At 44.4% G+C, this 11,858-nt stretch overlaps 1 pseudogene; it reads right to left on the reverse strand.

Moving 5' to 3' along the window:
* Window positions 1–434: 434 nt before the first annotated feature.
* LOC21403801 overlaps window positions 435–11,858 on the reverse strand; it is a 17,636-nt pseudogene continuing 6,212 nt past the window's right edge.

Below are 11,858 nucleotides of genomic sequence, written 5' to 3' on the forward strand. Positions count from 1 at the left end.
TTTCCTTGATTGAATTTTCCAGCTAGAGTGAGAAAAAAAATTCTTGGGGGGAAACAAAAGAAATGAAAGATGTAATCCAGAGAGAAGCTACTTGTGTAGAACACAAGATACAAAAAAGGATTTGAGCTGAAAATACCTAAGATATTACACGATATAATTAGCAACTCTAAAATTATAAACACTAAATTAGATCAGCCAAAAAAAATTCACAGCATGACGCAAACATGAGAAAATATTAATCCAGGTACTCCTTAGTCTAGCCTCATTTGAAATATTAGTCAGTCTTCAGCTGCCTGCCATAACAAAATGGAATTTCAAATTCATCAGATCAAGAAGGCAGGTAAGACAATATGTATACACATACACACGTGAAATTATCACATCATTCTTACATGATAGTCCAAAAAGTTGCATGATAGTGACTTCAGATTATACTACAATGCGACAACATTCGGTTGTTCCACATCTATGAAAGTTTCAACAGATGATTGTTGAACAACCTCTGCTGCTGCTTTAGCTGTCTCTTGATCACTCTCCTTAGTAACCTGAGAAAGTTGTGATCCATTGACATTGTTGACTGCATCAGGAAGCGGTGAGCCCATGACCTCCTTCACGTCACTAAGCTGTGAGTCAGTGACCTCCTTTGCATCACTGAGCTGGGAGTTGATGACCTTTTTAGTTACATCACTCGGCTGTAAGTCAATAACCTCTTTACTTGCATCACTTAGCTGTGATTCAATGGCATGCTTATTTGCATCATTAAGCTGTGAATCTACGCCGTCCTTATTTGTATCATTAAATTGTGAGTCAATGACCTCCTTAGTTATTTCATGACATTGTGGGTTGACAACCTCATTTGCATCATGATTTTGCGGGTCAACCTCCAGCGTTGCATCAGAAAATTGTGAGTCCTTAACCTCAGTCACTGCAGCACAGGGCTGCGAGTCCTTGTTCTTTTCTGTTTCATTAAGAAACTGGGTCCCGTCAGCTTTCATAGATGCATGGCTCATCTCAGCATCAACTATCTCAACAGTTGCATTGTTTAGCGGTGAATGATCAATCTCGATATCTGCACTGCACAAATGCATAAGTTCATTCTCCCCATCTGCAATTATCCGTAAAGGATTGTCCACGCTATCTAAAGCATATAGCTGATGGTGGTTCTCTTCTCTATCTCCATGATGCAATTGCAATTGAGCAATCTCATCAGTAGCACCATCATGAGATTGGTCATCCTCGCTAGCTGCATCATATTGCATCGATTCATCCTTTCTTGGACGTTTTCCAGTACTCTTTCTTCTTACTCTCTCCTTTCCTCTTTTCCCGACTTCAACTTGTGGGGTAGCTGTCATAATGGCTGGACCTCCAACTTGGTCTCTCAGACATTCATGCGCGACATATTTGATCCTAGAAACCAACTCAATTTGTTGAGGATCTAACCCCTTTGTAGAGAATGTGTCAGCTATATGTGCAATATCCCTCAGACCATCATTCTGCAAAATTCAAAATAAAGGAAACTATATCAGACTAATATGTCATTTGCATTCCAATTACATCAGGAAACATTCCGGAAAATTCATTAACTATAATTCACTATCTCAGGCTTACTGTTCTCTGAAACTCTGATGAGCGAGATATAGGCCTCCCTACAAATTTACGGGTAATTTTTAGGTACCACTGCATGTATTCATTTTCAACTACAGCATTATCACCATCTACGATATGAGATCAACGCTCAGACCATTCATAAACTTCTGATTGCATCTTCATTGACAAGTCAACCCTACCATCAACTCCACGACTTTTCCTCTCCCATTGCTGTACATCTTCTGGGATTGACTGAACCATGCCGTATTGCCTTAAGCAACGGTTAGGGAGATGCCTTTCTGCCTTGTCAAAACAAATTAACATTGTTTTTGACCTCCCTAAGATCATATTATTCTTAATATCTTCTGAAATTAATGTACTATCCATGTTTCTATAAGGAAGCCACTCTACCTGTATATTAAAAACATACTATTTGTGTTACACTATATAGATTAAAAATCAGACTATAAATTGAACACTATACAGGACACAAAAGAAAAGAAAAGAAACTTACATAACATGGTTTTAGAGAATCCAATGCCTTACGGTAAAATACTACATTGCGGTTCACTGTTGGACCACTTTGTTTCCCTTTCCATCTAAGCACAAATGGAAAGAGCTCATGTGTCAGATCATGATTGAGCTTTGGTCGACCAATGTTCAAGTGAAAGTGACTCCAACACTGCTCATCAGATAAAAAAAGAAAGGATTTTTAAGAAGAAATATCCATAGAAACCAAAGATACTATGAAAAATGAAGGAAATAATAAGAGGTAAAGTACATAAAAAGAAACATGCATGAAAATTACCTGTAGCAGTGTTAAACAACCACTAATTGTACTCTGAGATCTCAACGAGGCATTGCCCAAGGCCCTATACAAGAATGCCAATGCTGCAGCTCCCCAGGCATATTTTCCACACCGGTAGAAATTCTCAAATAATAGAAGGTACATAACAGGGACTTTATTCCCAGTGGTGGTAGAAAAAATTGTGCTACCTACAAGGTACAAGGGGTAAGCACGGGTATGACGCTCGACAACCTTTAAGTAGGGCATCTTCAGGACACTAAGAAAAGAACTCTTTCAACCAACTTAACTTTACCACTCCACTAGTATAACCAGATTCTGGTGCCTTCCCTAGATACTTTTCACACACTATGTGGCAGGTGGTGTAAGTTGTACTGATTATGGGTTCTCCATCAGTAGCTAGTCCAAGCAACAATGCAACATCCTTGAGCGTTACAGTCATTTCTCCGACATTCAAGTGGAAAGTGTTTGTTTCCCTCCTCCACCTCTCAACTAACGCAGAAATTAGTGGATTGTCAAGACTTATTGTAGGAATCAATCTTAAATACCCAAACCCAGCCTTCTCGACTAACTCAATTTGTTTTCGAGTGAGCGTCCACTGGTCAACTCCGCCTATGCGTTTGTATAGCCAGTCCCAAGCCCGGGTAATGGAGGAGGGTTGCGGTAGATTAACAGCTAGCATAAAAATAAGTCACTCCCATAAATTTCACTCACATAGAATATGTTGGGGTGTTCCCTACGTGCGACGCGCTATGCCGGGCCCTGGGTATAGTGTGAAATAGGGAAGGGGGGTCTTCGCACATTCATGGACGCGTGTAGGGGAAAAAGAGAGCCCATGCGCCATGTCGGACCCATATATGGTAAAAAATATGCAAGGGGGGTTGCACATTCATGGACGTGTGCAACGGGCAGAGCTAGCCCATGATAGGAAAATTCGTTTAGGTAATTAGAATGTAAGTTTTTTAACTGGTAAATCTATGGAGTTAGTAGATGTTATGGTAAGAAGAAGAATTAACATTTTATGTTTACAGGAAACGAAGTGGACATGAGAGAAAGCAAAGGAGATTGAAAATTTAGAACACAAGTTATGGTATACAGGTTGGAAAAGGAATCGCAATGGAGTTGGTATTCTAGTGGACAAAACGGTGAAGGATGACGTAGTTGAGATTAAGCGAATAGGGGATAGAATTATAATGCTCAAATTCGTACTAGAAAATAAGTCCATCTATGTAATTAGTGCTTACGCTCCACAAATAGGATAGGATGCGGAAACTAAAGTCAAGTTCTTGGAAGACATGGATGACTTAGTGTGTCGTATAGGCAATGAAGATAACATTTTCATTGGAGAAAATTTCAATGGGCATGTTGGTAAGTATAGGGAAAACTTCGAAAGGATCCATAGTGGTTTTGGTTTTGGAACTCGAAACGAAGAAGGAAAATTTATTTTGGAATTTACGTTGGGACATGATTTTATCATAACAAATACATTTTTCAAGAAAAGAGATTCTCACTTGATAACTTTTAAGAATGGAAGGATCTTAAGCCAAATAGATTATTTTCTCACCAGTTATAGAGATCGTTCTCTATGTAAGAATTGTAAAGTAATTCTTGGAGAAGTACTAGCCACCCAACATAGGTTAATGATCTTAGGTGTGAGCATTAAGCTTTGCTATAGAAGGATTAAGATAAACCACCTCCCACGAACTCGTTGGTGGCATTTGAAGGGAATAAAGTAATTGGCCTTTAAAGAGAAGTTGTTAGATGATGCTACTTGGTCATATGTAGGTGATGTAAATACTATGTGGGATGCCATGACCAGCTGCATTAGAAAAGTAGCAAAGGAGGTACTAGGAGAATCTAGAGGTAAAGGCCCCCCTGGAAAAGAAACCTGGTGGTGGAGTGAGGAAGTTCAAAAGACGTTAGGATCAAGAGGGATTTATATAGAGATTTACCAAAGCGTAAGGATGTTGAAACTTTTAATAAGTACAAAGAAGCGAAGAAAGAAGCTAAGCGAGTAGTTGGTAAGGCTTGTTCTACTTACTTAGATGGGGTATATAGGAAACTTAAGACTAGAGAAGGAGAGAATAATATATATAAACTAGCTAAGATAAGAGAAAGGAAGTGTCATGACCTAAATCAAGTGAGGTGTGTTAATGATGATACGGATCAGGTTCTGATAAGAGATAAAGACATTAGGGAAAGGTGGAGGAGTTACTTTGAGAAGCTTTATAATGATGATCATGCGATAGAGTTTGCAATCTTAGGTCACAAAGAGAACCCAATGTGATGTATACAAGAGGAATCAGCGTCTCAGAAGTTAAAACTGTACTACAAAAAATGAAAAAGGGGAAGGCATGTGGGCCAGATGATATTCCAATAAAGGTTTGGATGGCGTTAGGAGATGCGAAAATTGTGTGGCTCACTAAGCTTTTTAATGAGATACTAAAGAAGAAGCATATGCCTGATGCATGGAGGAAAAATATTATTGTCCTCATCTTCAAGAATAAAGGAGATGTGTTGAATTGTAACAATTATAGGGACATAAAGTTAATAAGCCACACTATGAAACTTTGGGAGTTATCGAAAGGCGATTAAGGGCCACAACTACCATCTCAGGTAACCAATTTAGCTTCATGCCAGACAGATCAACCACGAAAGTCATTTTTCTTCTTAGGATGCTGATTGAAAGGTACAAAGAAGCCAAGACGGACCTACATATGGTCTTTATAGATTTAGAAAATGTATATGATAGGGTGCCAATGGAAGTTTTATGGTGGGTGCTAGAAAAGAGAGGAGTGCATGTGAGGTATATTAAGGTAATTAAGGACATGTACGATGGGGTGGTCACGAGTGTGAGAACTGCTGGAGGCTACACGACAGAATTTCCCATTCGGATCGGCCTTCATCAAGGATCTGCTCTTAGTCCTTATCTTTTCACCATCGTGATGGATGAGCTGACAAGAGAAATCTAAGGTAAAGTTCATTGGTGTATGCTTTTTGTGGATAATATAGTTTTAGTTGATGAACATAGGGAATGAGTTAACCGTAAGTTAGAACTGTGGAGACAGACTCTCGAGACAAAGAGATTTAAGTTAAGTACGACGAAAACTGAATACATGCATTGTAGGTTTAGTAACTCAAGTAATCAGAGTGATGAAATTTCTTTAGATGATGTGGAGATTGGGGCTTCTAGGAAGTTTAGGTACCTTGGGTTTATAGTGCAGTACGAAGGAGATATAGAAGAGGATATTCAACATAGGATTAAGGCAAGATGGGTTAAGTGGAAGAATGCTACGGAAGTTTTATGTAATGACAAGATGCCTATTAAGTTGAAAGGAAAGTTCTATAGGACTATAATCCGCCTAGTTATGTTATATGGTAGTGAATGTTGGGCCATTAAGAGACAACATATATCTAAGATTAATGTGACAGAAATTACGAGAATAGATCGTATAAGAAATGAAGTTATTCATAATAAAGTAGGTGTAGTACCAATAGAAGATAAGGTGCGTGAAGGCTGCTTGAGGTGGTTTCGAGCATGTCCAACGTAGACTGCTAGAAGCACCAGTTCGTGATTAGGAGGACATTCTTATACCTAATATTATGAGAGGGAGGGGTAGACCAAGAATTACGTGAACCGAAATTGTTAGGAAAGACATTTTAGATCTAAGCCTTCAGGAAAGTTTAATTTCGAACAAAGCCGTGTGGAAAAGTAAAATTCATATAGCCGATCTCAATTAAATTAGGATTAAGGCTTGTTATTGTTGTTGTTGTTGTGAGTGTCCACTAATCGAGCTTTGAAGTGTGTTAATGACATCTAAGTGCACCACGCTCCTGCAACAATTATTCAAAAGCGTAAAGTCAAACACTAAAGAAAGGTTGTTGTTGTGTGGGAAAATGTGACGGACACATGGACGAATGGAAATGCGACACGTGGCCTTGACTACTCCCCACCAAGCAAAAAGCCTCGACGCCTACAGACCCCTCCTATTCCGCTGGAAAGCGCGAAGTCCAAATTAGGATGACGATCCCTTATGGCGTCGACAGATCGCGCCGTAGACACGAAGATCCCTCGACCACAGAAAGGACCCAAAGAGGGCGATTGGGCCAAGCAGCGCTGACGACGAGGGGAACGTTCTTTAGAAGACGTGACGGGTTGGGTGCAAAAGTGGAAGACGTCTGCAAGCATTAATTACAAGCTCTCAAACCGCCTCACACAGGGGACAGAAAAGTATTACGGAGAAGCACAGAGCCGTAATAAGAGACTAATTGGTTGAGTGAACAGTGCTAATTAGTGGGCTACGTCTGGGCCTACCAAGGAAGAGCACTTGAGTGCTCCCACCTAGGAAGGAAACCCCCTAAGCGAAAGAAGCCCAGTATAAAAAGAGGAAGACCCCCAGTAAGGCAGGGGTTGAGAGATTCCAGCAAAGAGAAAAAAAAAGATTGAATAAGAGCAATTGTTGTAAATTGTTACTTTCTCAAAATAAATACAAAATCACAGTGGATGTAGCTCTCATTATATGGAGTGAACCACTATAAAATTCCTTGTGTCGTTTATCTATGCATAATTTGGTTAACACACAAACATACATATTCAACTAATCCTCACACGTTCACTACACAAAGGCCGGTAATCCAAAGGGAAACCAGAGGTAACCCGGTCAGTTTTTGTTGGTGAAATTTGACCGTCAACAATTGGCGACTCCGCTGGGGACCGAAAGCGTTTGACTCCCAACAACATAGTTATAAACCGCCATCCATCCAGGGAATAGCAGGATGGAAGAAGATCTACGCCCGGTCAGAAACGAAGTCCCACCTCCAGATGCACCACGGCCAGATCCGATGCAGATGCAGGCCCAACTAACCACTCTAACCGAGCTGGTACGAGGGCTAATAACCGTGGTGGAACGCTTGGATGGAAGGAACTCCATGCCGCCATTGGAAGACGCCCCGAGGCCGCAGGGACTTGCCATGGCAGAAAATCCGAACCACGGTGACCACCCACATATCCAAGAGGGAACCGGAGATAGTGAGAATCACCGGGGCCCTCCCAGGCTTAGGCATACCCAATCCTCTGGCAGCCGTTTGGGGGCCGCCGGACTCCGAGCTCCCGAGGACCGGGTACCGAGAGGTCTGGGAAACCCCGAGGTACTATCCCAGAATCCTAGTGGAAACCCACCAGGAGACTCAGGATCAGTACAGGCAGGCGGCCAGGGCCGAGGCGGACCCAACGCTCAGAGGGCAGAAGTGTCGAGAGTAGCCAGCTCGGCCATTTCAACTGACAGGGGACGTGGCGGGCCTAAAAAAGAATATAGATCGTGTGACTGAGGTGGTAAACGTCGATATCACGTCCAGCCGCACACATCACCATCCGTTTACCGAAAAAATAATGACGCCCCCTCTCCCCGATAAGTACAGGTCGCCGTCAATCCCACCGTATGATAGGCGAGGAGATCCTGACGACCATTTGGAGATGTACACAGGGCACATGCTCTTACACGGTTATGCCGAGGAGATCATGTGCCGAGCCTTTCGAAACCATTTGACGGATTCTGCCCGAAGATGGTTCCGGACGCTGAGGCCAAACTCTATCTTGAGCTGGGATGAGTTGAAGGAAGCATTTTCCCTCCAATTCATTGGGGTCAAAAAGTACGTCCCTCCAAAGCAGAATCTGACGACGGTATACCAAAAGCCGAACGAGTCACTAAGGGAATGGCTCGCGAGATATGGGGAAGCTGTCGCCGCCACGATGGATATAACAGATAAAGAGGCCTTGATGGGAGCCTTATCTAGTATGAAGAAAATTACCCCATTTAAAAGAGAGCTGAACCGGAAACCTTTGTCCAGCTACAGGGAGTTTTTGGCGCGAGCGCAGGGGTACATCAATGCCGAAGAGGCGGACGCGAACGACCCCGAGCACAGGTCCAACAAGAATAAAGGAACCGAACAAGGGTCGACGCCTGTGAAACAGGATGGGAAGAAGCGTCGAGGTGGAGGAAACGGAGACAAGCAGCCCGCCGCGACGATGAGCGCTCCAGAAGCTAAGAAGCCAAGGCAAGAGGATACCCGTAAGCCTCGACTGTTCCAAAAATACGATTCCTACCACGAGCTAACGGTAGGAGTCGAGGAGGTCTTCAATCAGGTCGGCCGCGGGAACTTACTGCGCCGACCAGAACCGATGTAGTCAGATCCCAGCCGAAGGAACCAGAAGAAATTCTGTAGGTTCCAAGGCGATGTCGGCCACCACACCAACGATTGCGCCGACCTCAAGGATGAAGTCGAAAGAGTAATCCGTGAAGGAAGGTTACAAGAGTTCAGGGCTGAACAGAGACCTCGCAATGACGGCCACGGTGGACAAAATGACGGTCGGTGCCGAGAAGAGAACCAGCGCCCAGAAGACTGAGAACCCATCGGTGTCATACGGACTGTCCTCGGCGGTCCTTATATAGGAGGAGACTCAAGGAGGTCCCAGAAGGACTACACCCATGAGGCCAGGGGGGTTTATCAGGAGCGATTCTAGAGCGTCTCCGCCGCAAAAATCCCAAGGTACAGTCACACTGACGTGGCCTTCAACGAGGATGACGCCAGTGGGGTTCATTTCCCCCACAACGACGCTTTAGTGGTGGAAGCCATGATAGGAAACCACACCGTGTGCATAATCCTGGTGGACAATGGGAGCTCGGTAGACCTCCTATACTCCAACTGCTTAGAGAAAATGGGGATCTAGAAGGAACAATTGGAAAAAACCTCCAGACCGCTATATGGTTTCACTGGGGACTCCGTCATCCCCCAGGGGACCATCCGGTTGCCTATAACCGCTGGAGAAAAACCCCGATAGGCTACCACAATGGCTAACTTTGTGGTTATAAAAGGAGGCTCCCAATACAACGCCGTGATTGGAAGACCAACCCTTCAGGCGCTAAGGGCCATAACTTCCGTTTACCACCAAAAGGTCAAGTTCCCTACCCCAAATGGTGTAAGGGAAATGAAAAGCAACAAGTATGAAGCTAAGGTTGTATACTCTGACACCCTACGCGGATATGACAAGCCAGGAAGACAGGAGGCAATGATGGTTCACCAGAACCTCATCGAGGACATAGACCCCAGGATCCAAGAGAAAGTCACATGGTCTCAACCCGTCGAGCAGTTGGTGAAAATCCAAGTTGATGAAGGCGAGTCCACCAAAGTGCTAAAAATGGGCTCGGGCTTAGCCCCATCACTTAAGATTGAGATCAAAAATTTCCTCAGGAAGAACTTAGATGTCTTCGCCTGGAATCATTCCGACATGGAAAGGATCGATGCCGAGGTAATATGTCACTCCCTAAACGTCGACCCTTCATATCCGCCAAAGCGCCAGAAACGTCGACCGATGAACCCCGAGAGGTATGAAGCGCTGAAAGAAGATGTCGACAAGCTGATCAATAATGGGTTCATTAGGGAGGCCCATTACCCACGTTGGGTATCAAACCCCGTTCTAGTGATCAAGCCCAACGGGAACTGGAGAACGTGCGTCGACTTCAGCGATCTCAACAAAGCCTGCCCAAAGGATGGCTTTCCACTCCTTCGAATAGACCAGATAGTCGACGCCACGGCGGGACATGAGATGCTGAGCTTTATGGACGCCTACTCCGGATACAACCAGATCCCCATGCATCCAGCCGACGAGGAGCACACATCCTTCATAACCGACAGAGGCCTCTACTGCTACAAGGTGATGCCTGTCGGCCTGAAAAATGCAGTGGCTACCTATCAGAGGCTTGTGAATAAAATGTTCGCTCAACAGCTCGGCAAAACGGTGCAGGTCTACGTCGACGATATGCTTGTAAAAAGCACCAGGGCCAGCCATCACGTCAATCATTTGGGGGAAATGTTTGGTGTATTAAGAAAATACCTATGAAACTCAATCCCTAGAAATGTGCCTTTGGAGTTGGGTCGGGGAAATTCCTCGGCTTTATGGTCAGCAACCGTGGGATTGAAGCTAACCCCGAGAAGATCAAAGCCCTACAGGATATGCGGTCCCCAACAAAGCCAAAGGAAGTGCAAAGATTAACAGGATGTGTCGCCGCCCTAAACAGGTTCATATCAAAAGCAACCGACAAATGTGTCCCCTTCTTCGACGCTTTGAAGGGAAGCAAGCGTTTTGAGTGGACACCACAATGTGAAGAGGCCTTCCAGAAATTGAAGGAACATTTGGGCAAGCCCCCGATTTTGTTAAAACCAAACGTCAACGAGGAGCTTAGCCTATACCTCTCCGTGTCCCAACACGCCGTAAGTTCCGTATTAGTAAGAGAAGAAGAGAGGGTGCAACTGCCGATCTACTATGTGAGCAAAAGGCTCCTCGACGCCGAGTCAAGATACAGCGAAATGGAGCGCCTAGCCCTCGCCCTGATGGTAGCTTCAAGGAAGCTTCGGCACTATTTCCAATCTCACACAATACGGGTACTCACAAACCACCCGCTGAGACAGGCTCTACAAAAGCCCGAAATTTCCGATCGACTGCTCAAATGGTCGGTAGAATTAAGCCAGTTTGACATATAATACGTGCTAAGAACTGCGATCAAGGGCCAAGCGCTCGTCAATTTTCTGGCTGAGTTCTCTCATAGACCAGCTCCCGCCGCATCTGGAGAAGTCGAGGTTACAAAATGGAAGCTCTACGTGGATAGGGCGTCGAACGAAAACGGGTCAGGAGCCGGCGTCTTGTTAATCAGCCCCGAAGGCCACAAGATTACCTCGGCGGTTCGATTTAAATTTAATGCGTCGAACAATGAGGCGGAATATGAAGCACTAATTGCCGGACTATGGTTAGCCAGCCACCTGAAGATCGAAAGGCTCAGCGTCTTCAGCGATTCTCAATTGGTCGTCGCGCAAGTAAAGGAAGAATACCAAGCGCGTGGCGAGAAGATGGGAGCGTACTTGAGAAAAGTAAAGGAAGAACTCGTTAAGTTCAAAAACTACGAAATACTTCAGATACCGCGGGCTGAAAACGCGAACGCCGATGCCCTAGCAAAACTAGCATCTTCAAGAGATTCTGACACCCTGGGGGTCGTTCCCATCGAAGAATTGGAGCGGCTGACCATTGAAGAACAAGCTAAGGCGTTAATCGTCCAAGAAGGTGGAAATTGGATGACACCACTTATCCAATACCTAATGGACGCGCATCTGCCAGATAATAAAGATGAAGTCAGACGGGTTAGGTATAGAGCTGCTAGGTACTTATTGTACGACGACTTGCTCTACCGACGAGGCTATTCAACACCTCTACAGTGGTGTCTGGGTGATGCCGAAACCCAGAAGGTCCTCCAAAAAATCCATGAAGGAGTCTGTGGTAACCATACTGGGGGACAGTCTCTGGCTCTAAAGGTTTTGAGGCAAGGATACTACTGGCCCACGCTAAAAAATGACGCTTTTCAATACGCCCGACGTTGCGATAAATGCCAAAGGTATGTCACAATTCCTAGAGCACCCC

The sequence above is a fragment of the Morus notabilis genome, unplaced genomic scaffold (genome assembly GCF_000414095.1).
Source record: "Morus notabilis unplaced genomic scaffold, ASM41409v2 Scaffold409, whole genome shotgun sequence".
NCBI classification, from domain to species: Eukaryota; Viridiplantae; Streptophyta; class Magnoliopsida; order Rosales; family Moraceae; genus Morus; species Morus notabilis.